We start from the raw sequence: 16,268 nt of genomic DNA, 5'->3' as shown, positions 1-16,268 counted from the left end.
CATTTTTTTACTGCCAATAGATGAGCTCACAGCTGGAGTTTGATTTTTAAAAAGTATTTCTACTAAATTTGGTATTGCTCTCATTTTGATTTTCGAAAAATTCAAATTGAATTTCCAATATCCATAACAAAAATTCGCGCAGCGCAGGGTTATAGAAAATTACGAAATACGACAGTAAACTGCTATTAAAGCAGTTACTCAGTAAATGAAAGGATTAATAATGGTATAGGAATATAATGAGCATCATTACTTTAATTTTCCCCATAACAAAAAGAACAATATGTCTTTTTCGATTTTCGAATCCGATCTTCGAACGTCTTGTCTCTTGAGGAAACCCCTTCTGTGACCGCTCAGAATACCTATTAGGATTGCTTATAGATAAAATGTCAAATTAGTCTAGACCAAAATCGCGAAAAGCCAAAATCTAGAACGCCAAAATTCCGAAAATACAAAATCCCAAAAGCTTATTGCATTCAAGATTTTAGCCGGCACAGGGAATGGGGCCGTACAAAATGTCAAAGTAGTATAAAATGTATAGTTCTCTTTCTTAACCAATTTCCAATCTTGGAATGGTTTTCTATAAAATTAAGAATGAGTTTAAAATAGTTCAAAATCCAGTCTATTTCGTGAAATCGAGCATTCCGCTAAGCTGATATGCTCTGCAACTATTCTTTTTATATATGTATCCTCATGGGAAGAATCCGCAGAGTAGGGGTGTTATATTTTTGGGTTTTTGTCTCGTGTGCTGTCTGCTGACAGTGTTAATATTCGATACCAAAGAAATGCGTAGATGAGGTGAAATTTTCTCTCACGTCGACAGATGGGAATTAGTGTTGAAAGAACTTTAATGCAATATTTCATCGGTACAATTCAAATAATCACATTGAAGAAGATGATGATGAACGTACATAAAGAGAAATCTCGCCTAAATCCATCAATTTAATATTATAAAATCCAAGCGGAAAGATAAGAATTTTATTGAAATACTCAATACATATTTCATATAAAATCCAACACTATACTTTTTTTATAAAATAACACAAGTACAACATTCTTGTACAGTTGCAAATGCGAAATGCATTAAATAATGATGCGTCTATAATGCTAAGCATAAAACACACTTTCTGACAGCTGCACCAATTAGTGGTTCTATGTAATTAAGTACAGTTTGCAATGCAGAAATAGAACACAAGACTCTGACTCTTTAGTCGAAGAAATAGAATGATTACCCTCGGAAGGGTGTTGATTTGAGAGGTCATGATACCCATATATTTGTGTATGAAAAAGATCCAAGAAGAACTTTTAATTGCTGACAGCGCCATTATGAGCAAGCATTGAAAGCTCAGCGGTATATAAATCACATTTCAATATATGTCTATAATAACAAAAAAGAATATGACTTTTCTTATTCAACATTTAAAGTAAACGGATAAATAAATGGGTAAATATTTATGAAAATCTCTCAACACAAAATACTGCTGATATCAAGATTTTCTAATATTGTCTACTTCGCACAATTGAACTTTATAATCCTTCACGGAGAAATGTGTTTATATTAATTTCACGATAATTCTATACCATTGCGTATAAATAGACTTTTGATTCTATTAGTTTCACTGCACTGATAAATAATGAAATGCAGAGAAAATCTAATCATAAATTCAAAATACTCTCCATCACTATGAAAATAAATGGATGAAAACAACAGCTCAAGTGGGATGCCTTTTTCCATAAAACTCAAGTGGTGTGTTATCAAAATAATTATGTGCACAATATAAAAGAAAAGAAATGTATATCTATAAAATTATAGACTTTTGATCTTTAATTACTTTCTGAACTGCATGGATACTTCAAAATCAATAATTTTTTTTGCGGCAAAAAGACTGCACTTCAAATTGCAATCACCAGTCATAACTGGCATTATCGTTCAATGTCTTGGACTCGTGCTGCACTTTTGTGTTGACGGAGAGCCATTTAAAGTTGGCAGAAAAGACTTTTTATCTTGGGTTTGAGGTGTCAAGAGGGGAAGATTATGATCGATGAGAATCCGTCTTGCATTACCATTTCAAATGACTATTGCTCCTCAATTTCTTTTCATCATCATCGTCATATTCTTGAAAGTCACAATAAAATCGTACATATTTCTGAGGTGTGGAGATAATAGGAGAGGATGTAGAAATTGCAAATAACATGGGATCATTGGAGTATATCTTACAATAGATGATAACTTGTGAGAATTTCTATTTATTAAAAAAGATTTTTCTTAATATTAATTATAAATATTATATTTTTTATAATTTATTTTATTTTTAAATTATTAGGGTGGCGGCATTACTTGTAGTCTCTGTCTTTGCTTATGGTCTTCTTGCAAATACAATGGCACAAAATGCTTTGGGAAAACTTCAAAATTAAAAATATTTGATGAGCTATGATAGCACATCACTTTTTTTGGTTTTTCGAAATCATTTTCTGACAAAAATTGCGACGAGGCCATAAGTAATGCCGCCACCCTATGTAAGGAATCTTTATGATTTCAATTATATATTCAAGTGATATACTTGATAATATGAGTTATTATACTGCTTTTAGAGAATTATTTTTAACACAACACTTTTTGCTTCATATTAAATTTTAATGCGTTATCACTGATGACATAAAACATAAAAGACTTTGAACTTTAACCGTTTGTTCTACATTTTGAAATAAAAACAGAAGATGTGTGAGATAACTTCATTTGTATGCCATTTATAATATGTTACAGCAAAAGCTTTCTTTTAGTTAATGCCTACTATTCTGATCACAGTGTTAAGGACTTAAAAAATGCTTATATCTGGATCCTATATTAAGGAATTAGGCATAAAAACTCCTTACACTGAGAAAAAAATGGGGGTGCGATTAACTTTTTTCCCTCATAACCTTAACACTTTTTAGGTGTAAAAATATATCAAAATTTTTTAATGTTAATTTTACACCTTTTTAATGGTAAAGTTAACATGAAGAAGACTAACTTTAACCCCAAACACACCTACAAAGCATAATATTTACACCGATTTCGGATCAATATTGCAGGGTAAAATAAACATTTCCAGAATGTTATTTTAACTTTTTCGGATTTCTCTCAGTGTACTATTCCGGACGCGTCCCGAGAATATTACAAAATGAGAGAATATCATGCAATATCAAGAATCCTCTGGTTCAGTAATAACCTTACCGATTTTAGAGCTCTCTGCGGTTGAAGTTTTCCTTTACCGATTCAAAGGTATATCAGAGAAAACTTACCTAAAATCCGTTGGAAGTTCGAACGTTTAAACTGAAGAGTTTCACAGAAGTGAACAAGTTCATGAAATGGACATTTATCTTAATAAAATTGGATTAAAACGTTCTGCCATCCTGAAATTCCACAAAATTACACAAAAATTCACTTTTTGCAGGAAACGTTTGCACACTGTTGCTGACATTGTTGCCGATTGAAGTGTTAAGAATATCGAAATTCGAAATGGAAAAACAATCAGCGCTAAGCGGCGAGTACGTGAACTTGCACTATAAGCTTCCGGTAGATTTTCGAATAGATTTGGCTAGGCTTTGGAGTGGCTTTGTCTCTTCGAAAGGTTATTACTGAACGGACTGAGGGGAGACTGGGGCAAAAAGTTACAAAACGGATATTTTATTTTTTTTACGAGCTACTCGAGAGATTCAAAAATTTCTAATTAGCGCAGTTTTATAGAACATGTACTCCTCTACAACTTTTTAAAAGTAATTTTCCTCTATTTCGTAAGAAAATACATTTATTGAGCCGTTTTCTAAAAGGTAATTTTGTGACGATTCTCAAAGATGCCGAGACAAACAGTATCAGGCATGTGGTAATATTATCACATTTTGATGCGCTCTATTACGGGCTCCCGTGAATTAAAAAAAAATACCTAGATGACATATTTTCATAGGAAATTGATTCCTCTACACCTTTGTAGAACAGCGTTTTTTCTATCTAAACGAGAAAAGCGCTTTTTAAGTTATTTTCCAAAGGCTTTTTTTGACAAGAAGATTCTATTCAACCATTCTAAAATAGCGAAAATGGCGAATTAGGCGAGATTAATTTGACAAAATATAGTCTAGGAAAGTGTTTTGTGTTCTTTTTAAACTAATTACCTCAGATTCAGTAAAACTCGCCAGAATTTATATTCTCCAGAACCAGGCTGTACGTATTTCGGATCTTCATCACCAACACTGTTTATAGCAATAAGTGATGACACATGGCAATCACGTTTCTTTTCGCCATGACACATCAGAAATTGCTTCGATTTTTGTTACTTTTTGCCCCACATACCTTTTGCTATTTTTTACTCCAAGTGGTCATTTTTAATATAGGGATTTCTGAAGAAAAGAATCTTTAGAAAATATTCACGAGTGCATCAATTTTGGAAAATGAATAGGTAAAAATTGATATCTGCTGTAAGGAAAATATTTCAAATACAGGGATAATAATTTCAATATTTTTTATTTTTTAAATTCCTGGTTAGAATTCGAAGAAACTTAGGACATTGAAAAATGTCTTTGGAGGCTATCTATGGAAAATTTGAGCCGCTATCTTTTTTATCCCGGAAGATATTGAATTTTTACATTTTCAATTTGTGACTTTTTGCCCCAATCTCCCCTACAGAACTATGTATTTAATGTATTATCATGAAAAGAAAGTTCTTTTTAAAGATTTTAATAGGATTATTTAGCAAACAAGAACGAAGATTAATTAAGATATTCTGTCATTCAATTCTGCTAAATCTAATTTTGTGAGAACTCTTGTTCAAAGAGCAAATAAATATTTATTTGAAATATAAAAAAAAGAAAAATAGTGAGAGATAGAGAAAGAGAGAGGACCCGCGAATTTTTGTTTTGTTTGTTTTTTTTTTTTTTTTGGAAAACCCCTGTGAAAGTAGACTGAAAAATGGAAAGGTAAGGGGAATGTGAGAGCAAAGTTACAAAAGAAATGTGAGATGCAAGGGCAAGAAGAGTTTGACGTGGTCTGTATAGAAGATTTTGATGCGTGCGAATGGGGTAATTTGAATATCCGCGAGAAAAACGGGTTTTCCGCTGTCAGCCACAAGCGAGATCACCCTGGAATGACGTTGACCGACCACGACATGCCCATTAAACCCCCGGCTCAACCCTTGTGCATTAAATCGCAAAGCGTCGCGCATAAATTGCCTGAAATTTCCCATGAGCATCAGTTGGAGGGATATATGTTGAGGAAAAGAGACACAATTATGCTCAGAGTGCAAGTAAACTGGATGCAGCATAGTCGAGTGTACTTTTGAAATTTATGCAGAAAATTGTTAAGTGAAAGAAGGGCAAGGGAATCTCGACCAAGACACTGATGCGCGATTGTTTATGCTTCTTAGATGCAGTTCTCAAAATGCATTCAGGCCGGTTTTATATCTGAAAACATCATACAAAACACCCATAATAAACGCAAGTTTTAGTTTTATAACTTCTGCTCACTGATTCTTTTATTATTATTTTTTTTCCTCTTTTTCAATTTACTTAATTCATTTTTTTCTCCCCTCGACATCTGTATATGCACAATCTCAGCCCCATCTTCTGTATTACAATTTGCATTGATTTATGGTATTTTACGGTAGAAAATCTATGAGATTGCACTAAATGCTGTCTATACTGTTAGCAGCAGTTTATGTATTATATGCAAAAGATATAAAAGAATTACAATGTAATTTTCATATAGACAAAAAAGAACTAACGCGATATTAAGGTCCATCTCGAACGCACATCTTACCGCACTATTATGCCTTTTCTGTTTTTCTGCAATTGCAAACTTTTTATATGAAAGAAAGTGCATATAAGAAGGAGAGACAAGACCAAACAGCAAAAAGTCCAAGACTATCTTGAACATTATATCAAATGATGCCTTAATGCTTATTTTTCCTCTTCACAGCCAAAGAATGAGATGTGCATCATGTGTGCAAATTGGCGTGGCGAGCAGATCACTATCTGTTCATATTATAAATGCGCTTATGAGTTGATAATAGTTTTCCGTTTTGTTGACTTTCATCTCTTTTTTTTTCTCCTGCAAATCCATTCACGTAAATTTATATTCTTTCTCATCTCAAGAAGAAGCAAAATCTCATATTGCCGGAATCACGATGAAATTTTTCACCATTTTTGGAAAGAATGAAATTGTGTTTTATTCAGAGGTTATGAGACTGTGGTATTTCTGCGTAGTTCAATATCCGAAAAGAATGTGTAGAGAAATTTGCAAATACGGATGTAACTCGTGCAGATTTAGGAAGTATATAAAGTGTTGTTCAATGAATAGGGGAGACTGGGGTAAAAAGTCACAAATTGAAAATTTGAAAATTCAATATCTTCCAAGATAAAAGAGATAGCGGCTTGAAATTTTTTCCAAAGACCTTCTTCAAAGTCGTAAGTTTCTTGGAATTCGAACAAGGAATTCAGAAAATAAAAAAATACTTAATTTTTTAGCCCTATTTTTGAAATATTTTCCTTGCAACTGATATCAATTTTTACCTATTTCCTAAGTAATTATTAAGTAAGTATTTCCTAAATGATTTGGATTCTTTGAATACGAAACCACTATCTATTTTAGAATTTTACAAAGATTCTTTTCCCCAGAAATCCTTTTATTAAAAATGACCACTTGAGGTAAAAAGTAACCAAATGTATTTTGGGTCAAACGACTTCAAAATTTACTATTTTTCTAATTTGAAAAGAAGCAAAAAATGCCAAAAAAGTAGTTGTTTAAATAAAAATATGCTAATGCGTCTGAAAAGGGACAGATAATCCTAACCGGCTTATGTAGGTGAGATTCTTAACGTGAGCTAACTCGGAGTGCATGCAAATTCGATTTGATGCTGAAGTAGGGAGACGCCATTCAGTTATCTTGAACCAAATTCGTGAAATTATACAAGTTTTGTATTTGAACCAAAATGTCAAGGATTTGAATGAACTGACAGAAAAGTGTTATATGGGTGAAATGTAGACCAGACTGTTCTCTATAATTTTGCCGTAGAACTTGAACTCATCGATTACTCAGAAGTTAAGATAAGCGAGTTTTTTTGTTTCTTAACTTTTTTTTTTCATCCAGAGTGCCCCAAGTGTTCATTTGTTGAACTTCAACTATATCAAAGAATTGTTGTATTTTGCGGGACTTTCCATTTAAACCCCTATTTTAAGTGTCTTGGTGGAGTAGAGGCAATCAAATTGGCATCTGAGTGATTTCAAAGCGTTATTATGGGAAAAATCAATTTTTTCACACTTAAACGGCAAAATCGGAGTGATAGCGTAGTCTGAGCGGAAAATGATGTATGGACGAAATGTAGAGACAAATGTGCTCTACAATTATGTTGAAGTAATCATCAAAATCGGTTCAGCGACAGTCGAGATAATTGAGGTTATGTGATATTGAAATTGGTTTTTCGACTGTGGCGCCCCTGGTGTTGGTCCCACGAAGTTCAAACATTCTAGAAAGTTGTAGCATTTGGTGAGATCTTTCGTTTAAGCCCTCATTCATCAAAATCGGTCACATAGAACCGGAGATATGATTTTTTGAATTTCGTGAACTTTGACCCCTCATATCTCCGGTTCTATTGAAACCACAGCGCGCATACGCACCATTTTGGAAACGTCCTAGACTGGACTACAACATACTAAAATTTCATTAACTTGCACAATGCCGTTTTTGAGAAAAGTGACTTTGAATTTCGATGAATTTTGACGCTATCACAGCGCCACCTGTGGTGACTTTTTGAACTTCCATCTGAAAGTGCTCATCGAGACGAAACCAAAAAGGTAAAATTTAGGTCGCTATGTTAATTAGAACCGGAGATAGAGGCCGGTCAATGTTCGAACTTTGACCCCTTATAGCTCGGGTCAGGGGTTATGGATCGACTTAAGGTTTTTTTTGTTTGATAGGTATAATCAACGGCTACAACATACTAAATTTTCAGCCCGATGCACAATGGAATTTTTGAGTTATTTAACTTTTAAGATTTAAAAATTTTCTTTTTAAAAAAAGCGCCCCTAGCGGTGGTTTTATGAACTTGCGATGTTAGAAGGGGAAGTGGCATTTCACGAGAGCTTTCCAAAAAGCCCTCACTTTTTAAATTCTGACAATTAGAACCGGAGTTATGGCCATTTTAAGAAATTTTTTTTGGACCCTTATAGCTCGGGTCAGGGGGGTCGGGGGACCTTAAGTTTGGTATTGATGGAAAGCTCTAAGGCCCAGCTATAACATACTAAAATTTGAGTCCGCTGAATGCCATAGGGGCGGAGCTATTGAGAAAACAAAAAAAGGGGGGTCTTCAAAATGGCGGAAGGAGGGGTGGGGGGTGGGGGGTCTATGCACCAAGTTGCAATTTTCACCCGATATATAACCTTTGCCGAAAACCGCAAGTCGATATCTTTTTTAGTTTAGGAGCTATTAAGCTCCAAAGAGCGGCCGGCCGGCCGGCCGGCCGGCCGGCCGGCCGGGAACGTAAATTAGCCACATATATATTCGTGATCAGGAAGTGCTGAAACACATTTTGGCCAAATTTGAGGTCGATCGGACGACATGAAATTTTGTTAGGATTATAGTAGGTGAGATTGTTAAGAATCTCACCTAATATACCCCTATAAATTCAAAAGAGCGATACAAACTGTCAATTATTGGGATAAAATTAGACGAGAATAGTAAAAGTCTAGATGAAATAAGAATAAATTTTATTAAAATTTTAAGTTATGAAAAATTTAATTAATATAAATGGATAATGAGGAACGAACGAACAAACTAATCTAGATACAAGCATAGTAAGACTATAGTAAGACAATATTTCGACGACAGCAGATTGGGCAGTAAATAGATAAAAGTGAGCAGCAAAACAGAAAATTTGTCAGTATATAAAACGAAAATCGTGGCTAAAACTAGTGAAATATTCTTGACATAGGGAAAATGCAGAAATTATTAACCATCTTGGCATTGGGATTAAAGATTGCTCTCTAATTTTACATCTCAAACTCAAGAAGCAGTTATATAATCAACTTTTTTCCAACTCGTTATCGCTCTGGAGTTTAAACGGTAAGAGATATTAACTTCCAGTCTTGGGTGACCCCCAATAAAAGAAGCAATGTATCCAATGTATCCAATGTATTTGATTTTAATTTAATTTAATTCAATTTATTTTCAATTTAATTTAATTTAATATTTAAACTAGGATAGTAGATTTAACCATCCGGCTATTAGAATTTACGCCTCTATATACGATAATAATTTTACAAATTCAAGATAATAGATCCTAAAGGTAAATGTCTATGGAGGATGGAATTTTCTACTATCTTTTGAGGCAGTAGAATTTAAAGACACGATTTATAGAAAATACCATCCAATTTTTTCTCGGTGTATCAATTCTTTCTAATTGGTCAAATAATCCTAATTGATTTATTTCTCTCGATTATCCCGTTTTATTTTCGCGTAAGTATGTTACTTCTTCGCCAATTTTGTAATTTAATCTTTTTCTTTCAATTTGCGAATGAGTTTAATCCTTAATAAACCGGTAGGCAAGCAAAAAACATGCAAAGAGATAATAATTCACGGATAGCTTTATCTAGTGAGTTCGAGCATTCTGTAAAGCTAAGACGCTTTGCCATCTCTTTCTACTGACCATTTTGAATTATTCACTGACCAATTTTAATTTGTTTATTGCTTAAATATTTTACTTTTTTATCGCATAAAAACAATTTCAAAATAGCTTCGCATATTTCAATTATAACTTATCTCTTTGGCAAATTCGTTTAAAACGATTGTCTTAGTAAGTTCGAAGTAAATAGTGGAAAAAATTGATTTTTTTTGTAATTTGCTATTTCTATATTATGCCCAATATGCCTATGATTGGAATGATTATAAAAAATAGAGTAAGTCTACAATTTATTTTAGAACTCATTTGGTAGACTTTAGTACTGTTTTAGTAAGGCTGAATTCATAACCAAAATAGAGTATAAATACTTGTGGTCAGTAAATAAATTAAAATTGATCAGAAATCATTCAAAACAGATATCTGTAAGATGGTTTATGGATTTCTTAGTGTTGTCCTTCCCTTTATATACTAACTAGAGTACTTTATTATATTTTTCAGCAATAAACATTTTCTATTCTATTTAATTATCTACTAATTTTAATTTTTATTTACCAGGGGTGATATTATAACTTATTTTCGGTAGTATCGACTGTGTATTCTGAAATATTTAAACGATAGTTGCACTTTTTGTGGGTAAAATAGATATTTATCAACGGTCAGATTCTTTTAGGAACATCACATTGAATGGTCCCACAATGCGTAAAAAGTCGATATTCACTTAGTCCAACAGATGTAGATTTATCGATAGTATCGATAAGTTATCATTTCCACCCGAATAGACTCACTCTGATCCTCGAGAATATAGCTTGCAAAATTTGGCTGTTAATGATCAAATAAAGAAAGATTATGCAGAGGACATCATCGATGATCCTCAGCCAAGCCTAAATATTCTCGACGACCAGCCTGAGTCTATTTGAGCTATACCACTAAAACAAGTTCGTGGAAATCAGGATGAATTTTGAAGAAAAAATTTTAAAAAAATATTAAAAAATTGTACCTAACCTAAATATACACTATATACAGTAGACTCTCTCTCAATTGGGCATTTGGGGCAAAATGTCATCCGGTTTATCGATAGATTTGGGCGTCAAAACCTTTGTAAATTCCACAAAAAGCGCTCAATTATAAAGAATAACGATGAAATAGGAAGAACTACAGCGAATTTGAGCAAATTAGCTTTATAACAGAGGTGTGCAAGAAACCGTTGAAACCGAATTAACGTCAAAATAAGTTTGTTATAGTAGCGTTTTGACCATTGACGTACATGTTTCTTTTGACATTAATTCGGTTTCAACGGTTTCTTGCACACCTCTGCTTTATAATTAAACATGAAATTTATCAACAAAATTTTTCCCCCGATTAAGAAAGATCCGATTGAGCGAGAATATACTGTAGTGCTATTCCTCTAATGCAAACGCTTTTAGCCCTTACTTTACCGACCAGCCCGACCAGTTAATAATAGGAGTTAGTTACTAGTTTATCGTGCTATTTATTCTAATTTCCCTAAAATTTAGAAATAAAACGAAAGAGAAGTAGCAATCCAATGAACTCAAAATTTATTATTCAACCACTCTTGTACGATCGGAGTGACTTTCAAAGAAATTCTCGAGAGAAACTTTTTTAATTTTTTTCCTTTATTTAAAATTTACTGAACAAATGTAAAATTTTAACGCAATACCATTAAAAGCAGCATCTATAAATAATTCCTCGGTAAAATGACATTTTCCACACGATATGGGGAAAAGTCTCAAATTTTCTTAGTTCATAAAAATTGTGTCAGGTTCTCATCTTTTATTTTTCTTCCCTCCTTCAAAAAAAAAATTTTATTACATTTCAGATTTTATTTCAAATATCCGGAGATTGGGATGGTGATGGTAAAAAAAAATTGAAGACTTTCATGGAAAATTGCGTCAAGATTTGGGGGGTTGGGGGGGATATGTCGGGGACGCTGAAATTGAAGCGAGAAATTATATTGACGAAAGCATTCAAGGGAGAATCCTTGGCATGTCGGTGTAGAGCAAAAAAAAATATAATAATATTGAGATCATCCTCAACGCGATGGGATGGAAGAAAAACGTTGTGTATGTGGCAATAAAATGTGCAAAGAAATTCGACTGGAAAATATAAAGACATGGATGTCTTGCAATGGGGCACCAACTCATTGGAATCCATCTCGTGTGTCGTTGAGCTGGGCTGTTTATGGGGAGCACGAGATAAGAAGGCTCGAGACAAATGACGTCAATGGCCTGATAAATGAAAACGATGTTGATAAACTCGGTGCTTTTTTTGCGCCCCGATAAAATGGGCTGGCACGGAACGGGAGCCGGTGGGGAGCTGCGGTGTGGGTAAGGGGTCCAAAGGGGGGTGGTAAACAGGGCACCAGCCGCAGCAAAATGTTGTTTGGGGGCCACACAATTTTGTCTGTTGACTATTTATACATTTGACTATGTGTAATCTCGCTGTATAAATACAAAAGTGCTCTCTTATCAGTGTCAATGGTGAGTATGTTGTGTGGCTCCCCGAGAGTTGCTCCCAAAAGATTCCGAGAGTAGAATGATTGCAGAAAATGTGTGTATAAATAATGAAAAGATAGAAAATAAAATTAATATAAGAAATAAGGGGCAAAAGTTCTGAAGAATGAAATGAAATAAGAGCTTCAGTACGATTACTTCTCTCTTTTTTTTTGCTGAATCTCTCTTCTCGTGTGACATTCTTCAAGATAATGGAGTAATTAGTTTTTATGTAATGACTAAACGAATAACGAATGCCTTCATTCATTACATCTCATCATCCACAACGTATCTACACACATCCCCATTAAATACATAGCTAATTTAATAAATTAAATCATGCCACAATGATTGAAAAATGACGATGAGGCGCAACACCAATCATATATCAATAAGGAAGAATGTCGCCAATCGAAATGATCGAAATAAATGAACTAGATTGGCAGATTCATTAGAAATCAATCCCTACATAGATTTATTTTCTATCCCCATCAAATAATCTTCCGGACATGCCTATTGCAAAAATCGCAGATATGACTCCCAATGGATAGAGAAGCATCAAGTGCACAGTTAAATTTCAAATCAAATCACATAATTTATCGTTGACCATTACAAATTGCAATATGTTTCTTGTTAACTTTTCATACAAATACACAATTGCTCATTGAAGACTTATTTTCTTCCTTCAATGTGGAAAATTCAAAGATCAACAAACAAGATCAATAATCTCATTGAATCAATCATAATTTATATGTATGCAATCGTAATGCAAGTCTCATAACGTATATTTCATTTTTGTCAGGGATGTGCTACCTTTTTCTGCCAGAATTATTTTCGAATATTTTCAAATTTCGGCATAGTTGCATGCAAGCGACAAAGTCTAAAGTTTGAAATGTAATATTTTTAATAAAATTGAATATTTTTGTTACTCTTTTATAAGGAGTGTTGCTTGGAACCTTGCAGACAGTTTATCATCTTTATTTTCACTGAAATCATTCTAAATACATTTTAAAATGAACAAAAATGTAAACATAGAATTGGTGGCCTATTTCGGCCACCTTCATTCTCATAGTTCCTTGCCCTTCCAGAATTCTTCAATGTCTTTTTCAGATCATCTTGAACGTCAAAGCGACATTTTTTGTTACTTTTTTGCATTGTATAATCTCAAGAGTATGCAAAAACTAAAAATTCATGGAAATTCGAGGAACAAAAAATATGGCCGAAATTGCAGGCTGGCCGGAATTTGGCACACTTACCCTAAATGTCAGTTTTCTTAGAATATCTATTTGCAAAATAAATACAAAATTTAATCTTAAATTTGTAACGATGATTATAATATTTTTAAAGTGAATTTTTCAATTTCGTATTATTTAGATCTAACCATTATAGCTTACAAATTCTCTTGAAACTCCACTTTAAGCTGAACTAAAAATGCGATGTAAAAATGTTGTATTAGTCGTTTGCAAGGGGTGAATAAATGGCATTCAGAGTGAACTGTGAGCGGCGATAGGAAAAATAATGCCGATCTGGAGCTAAAGATCGACAGACTGGCACTATTTTGCTAAGAGATCGATATATAGGCACAATTTGACCAGAGATAGTCAGATCGACGTACGATCCGAATGAAGTCGACACAGAGTGACATGGAATCGGCAGATCGGCACTATTTTTGGAAGAAATCGACAGATCGGCAATCGAATAAACCGTGATCGGCACAGTTATCCACTCCTTAGTCGTTTGTGTATTGCTGATAAGTATACTCAGTCACGACATTATACACTTCGGGATTATGCACTTGACGAGGTTATGCACATACAATTATGCAAGTTTGCCTACTTTTGGGAGTTATCTTATGAAATACATTTTGAAATACGCCTGAATGTAGACTATTTTCTAACGCGGAAAATTTGTCAGTATAAAACTTTAATTTCTTTTACTAAGGTAAACATTTTAAATATTCTAATAAATCTATTGAAGAGCTCTGGCTAAAGAGAGTACTCTTTGTTGATGGATTTCTTTTAAACAGTTGAATCTTTCTTCTGTGACTACTTTTACTCCGAGCGAAATTCGTTCTACGACCGATTCATTCAAAAGAAATCGCATGCGGACATGCAAATTTTCTTAATGCATTAAAAACCTAGAAAAAATGAGTTGTACGTAGTTTAAGTCGTCCCAAGCGCGCTGTCCCCTACAAATTTACACGACTCATGCAATAATTAAGCAAATGACAAGTCTAGAGGAATTATTTTTATTAAGAAGACTCGTTCTAGTTTTTTTTTTAAAGTAAACATTCCAAAAAGATTAGATAGGAATATTTTCATGAAAAGTTTTAAATTTTCAGGATTGAAAAAGTTCCCGACTATAATAATGTGACATACTGTGCGTACATTTGACAACTAATACCGGAAAGGTCTCCAATAGAAGATTTAGAGATCATATAAATGTGTAAACTGAAGTCAAACATTCGGTCTACTCTTTTATTATTCTTACTTACTTAAGTGGTTGCAACGTGTCTTAAGAGACCGGGCCTCTTGAACTAACCTCCTCCAGTCTTGGTAACTTTCCGTCAGCTCGCTCCAGAAACGTAGCATAAATCGCTAGTCCGTTCTGTCCGAGCCTCCTTGCAAGTTTTCGTAACAATCTTGCTTTTACGGAGAGGGGTTATTAGCCCCTCGCCCAAACCTCTCTAGAAGGACCAAATCCCTTGTTCGTTAGTCTCAGGTTCGTGACTTCCCACTGTGGTTACTCAATCTTCTATCATTCACACCGGGGCCTACCAGGCATCTAGCACGCTTGGAGGTGAACATAGGAATTGAGGAGAAGAGGCTATATGTCGCACTATCCCCCTATTAAGACCCCAAAAATGCGTAAACTTCAAAGTGGGAAGTTCGGTCTACTCCTTTGTTATTCGATTTGACTTTATTTTGCCAACGTTTCGATCCTGAATGGGATCTTCTTCATGTCCTATTACCTACAAATTCTGTTACTTACCTACTACTTTAAAAAAAAATCTTTAACCCTGAATAGGGCCGTAATAGGCCCTGAAGATGATCTACTCCAGGATCGAAACGTTAACAATATAAAGATCGAGTTTGACCCCCTACTGTTCGTAAGCTTTTCTTTAATTCTAATATTTAAATATGGTCGTGACCGATTAGACATGATAGATCGGATCGGTAAAGACCATCATCCTTAAGTGTTAGAAATAAAGTAAAGCTTACAAACAATAGGGGGCCAAAGTCACCTGTATCTACGGTGTTTATTTGTAAGAGTTTGGTTAAAAAAATTTCAAATTAAAAAATAAACAAGATTCTTCCAACAAAATTGATTGCTATTTTCCAGTTTATCTAAAAAATTAAACACTTTCCAACGAACTTCTGCAAACTTTTACAAATTCTTGCAAACTTGTTTGTAAAGTAACAAACTACTAAATTGAAGGTCTACTTTACTTAAAAAACATTTTTTTTGTTTGAGAGAGAGTTGACCATCCCTGATTGTTGTGTCTCAGGAAGTACTTTGAAAATAATAATTTTTAGTATAGCACGTTTTCTATGAAATGCTTCTTTGTGGACAGAGTTCAAGTGAGAGCCCTTTTTGAAAAAAAAGTAATCACTTATAGTACACAAATGAATGGAAGAAAATAGCAATTTGTGCATTTGATGATAGTTTTGAATGGTGTGTAAGGCAGTTAGCTTCAATATAATGGAAATGGTTTATAAAATACTGTGAATATAATGTCGCGCAATCTGTGCATGGAAATCCGATTTCAATCGTTGATATAGCAAGTCATAACATAAATAATCAACTGGAGATACACACTCAAGAGAGTCGGATGTCTCGACCGTCGACTAGGCCATTTTATTGATTTAGTTGTCTGATGAGCTTTATTGCATTCGATGCTATGAGATGTGGTAATTGGTATCCAATTACCATCGTCCACTTATCCATGGCACACATTTTATGTTATGTTTCTGTCATTTGACTAAGAATATATGTGTATTTATTGATTAGGGAAAAGGAAAACGATGTATAGAAGTGCACATTGCACTGCACTATACAAGGAGGGAAGATATCAATGTTAATTTCTTGCTGAAGATGTTGGATGAAAGCAATGAGA

General features: G+C 33.9%; 1 protein-coding gene across 1 annotated transcript in view; it reads left to right on the top strand.

Moving 5' to 3' along the window:
- Positions 1–16,268, top strand: part of LOC129808035 (ski oncogene) — a 274,351-nt gene that overhangs the window by 243,584 nt on the left and 14,499 nt on the right. The gene's annotated exons all lie outside the window — the stretch shown is intronic.

Source organism: Phlebotomus papatasi, chromosome 3 (assembly GCF_024763615.1).
Source record: "Phlebotomus papatasi isolate M1 chromosome 3, Ppap_2.1, whole genome shotgun sequence".
NCBI lineage: Eukaryota > Metazoa > Arthropoda > Insecta > Diptera > Psychodidae > Phlebotomus > Phlebotomus papatasi.
The sequence above is the reverse complement of the archived record's forward strand: the minus strand, read 5'-3'. Positions and strand labels throughout refer to the sequence as shown.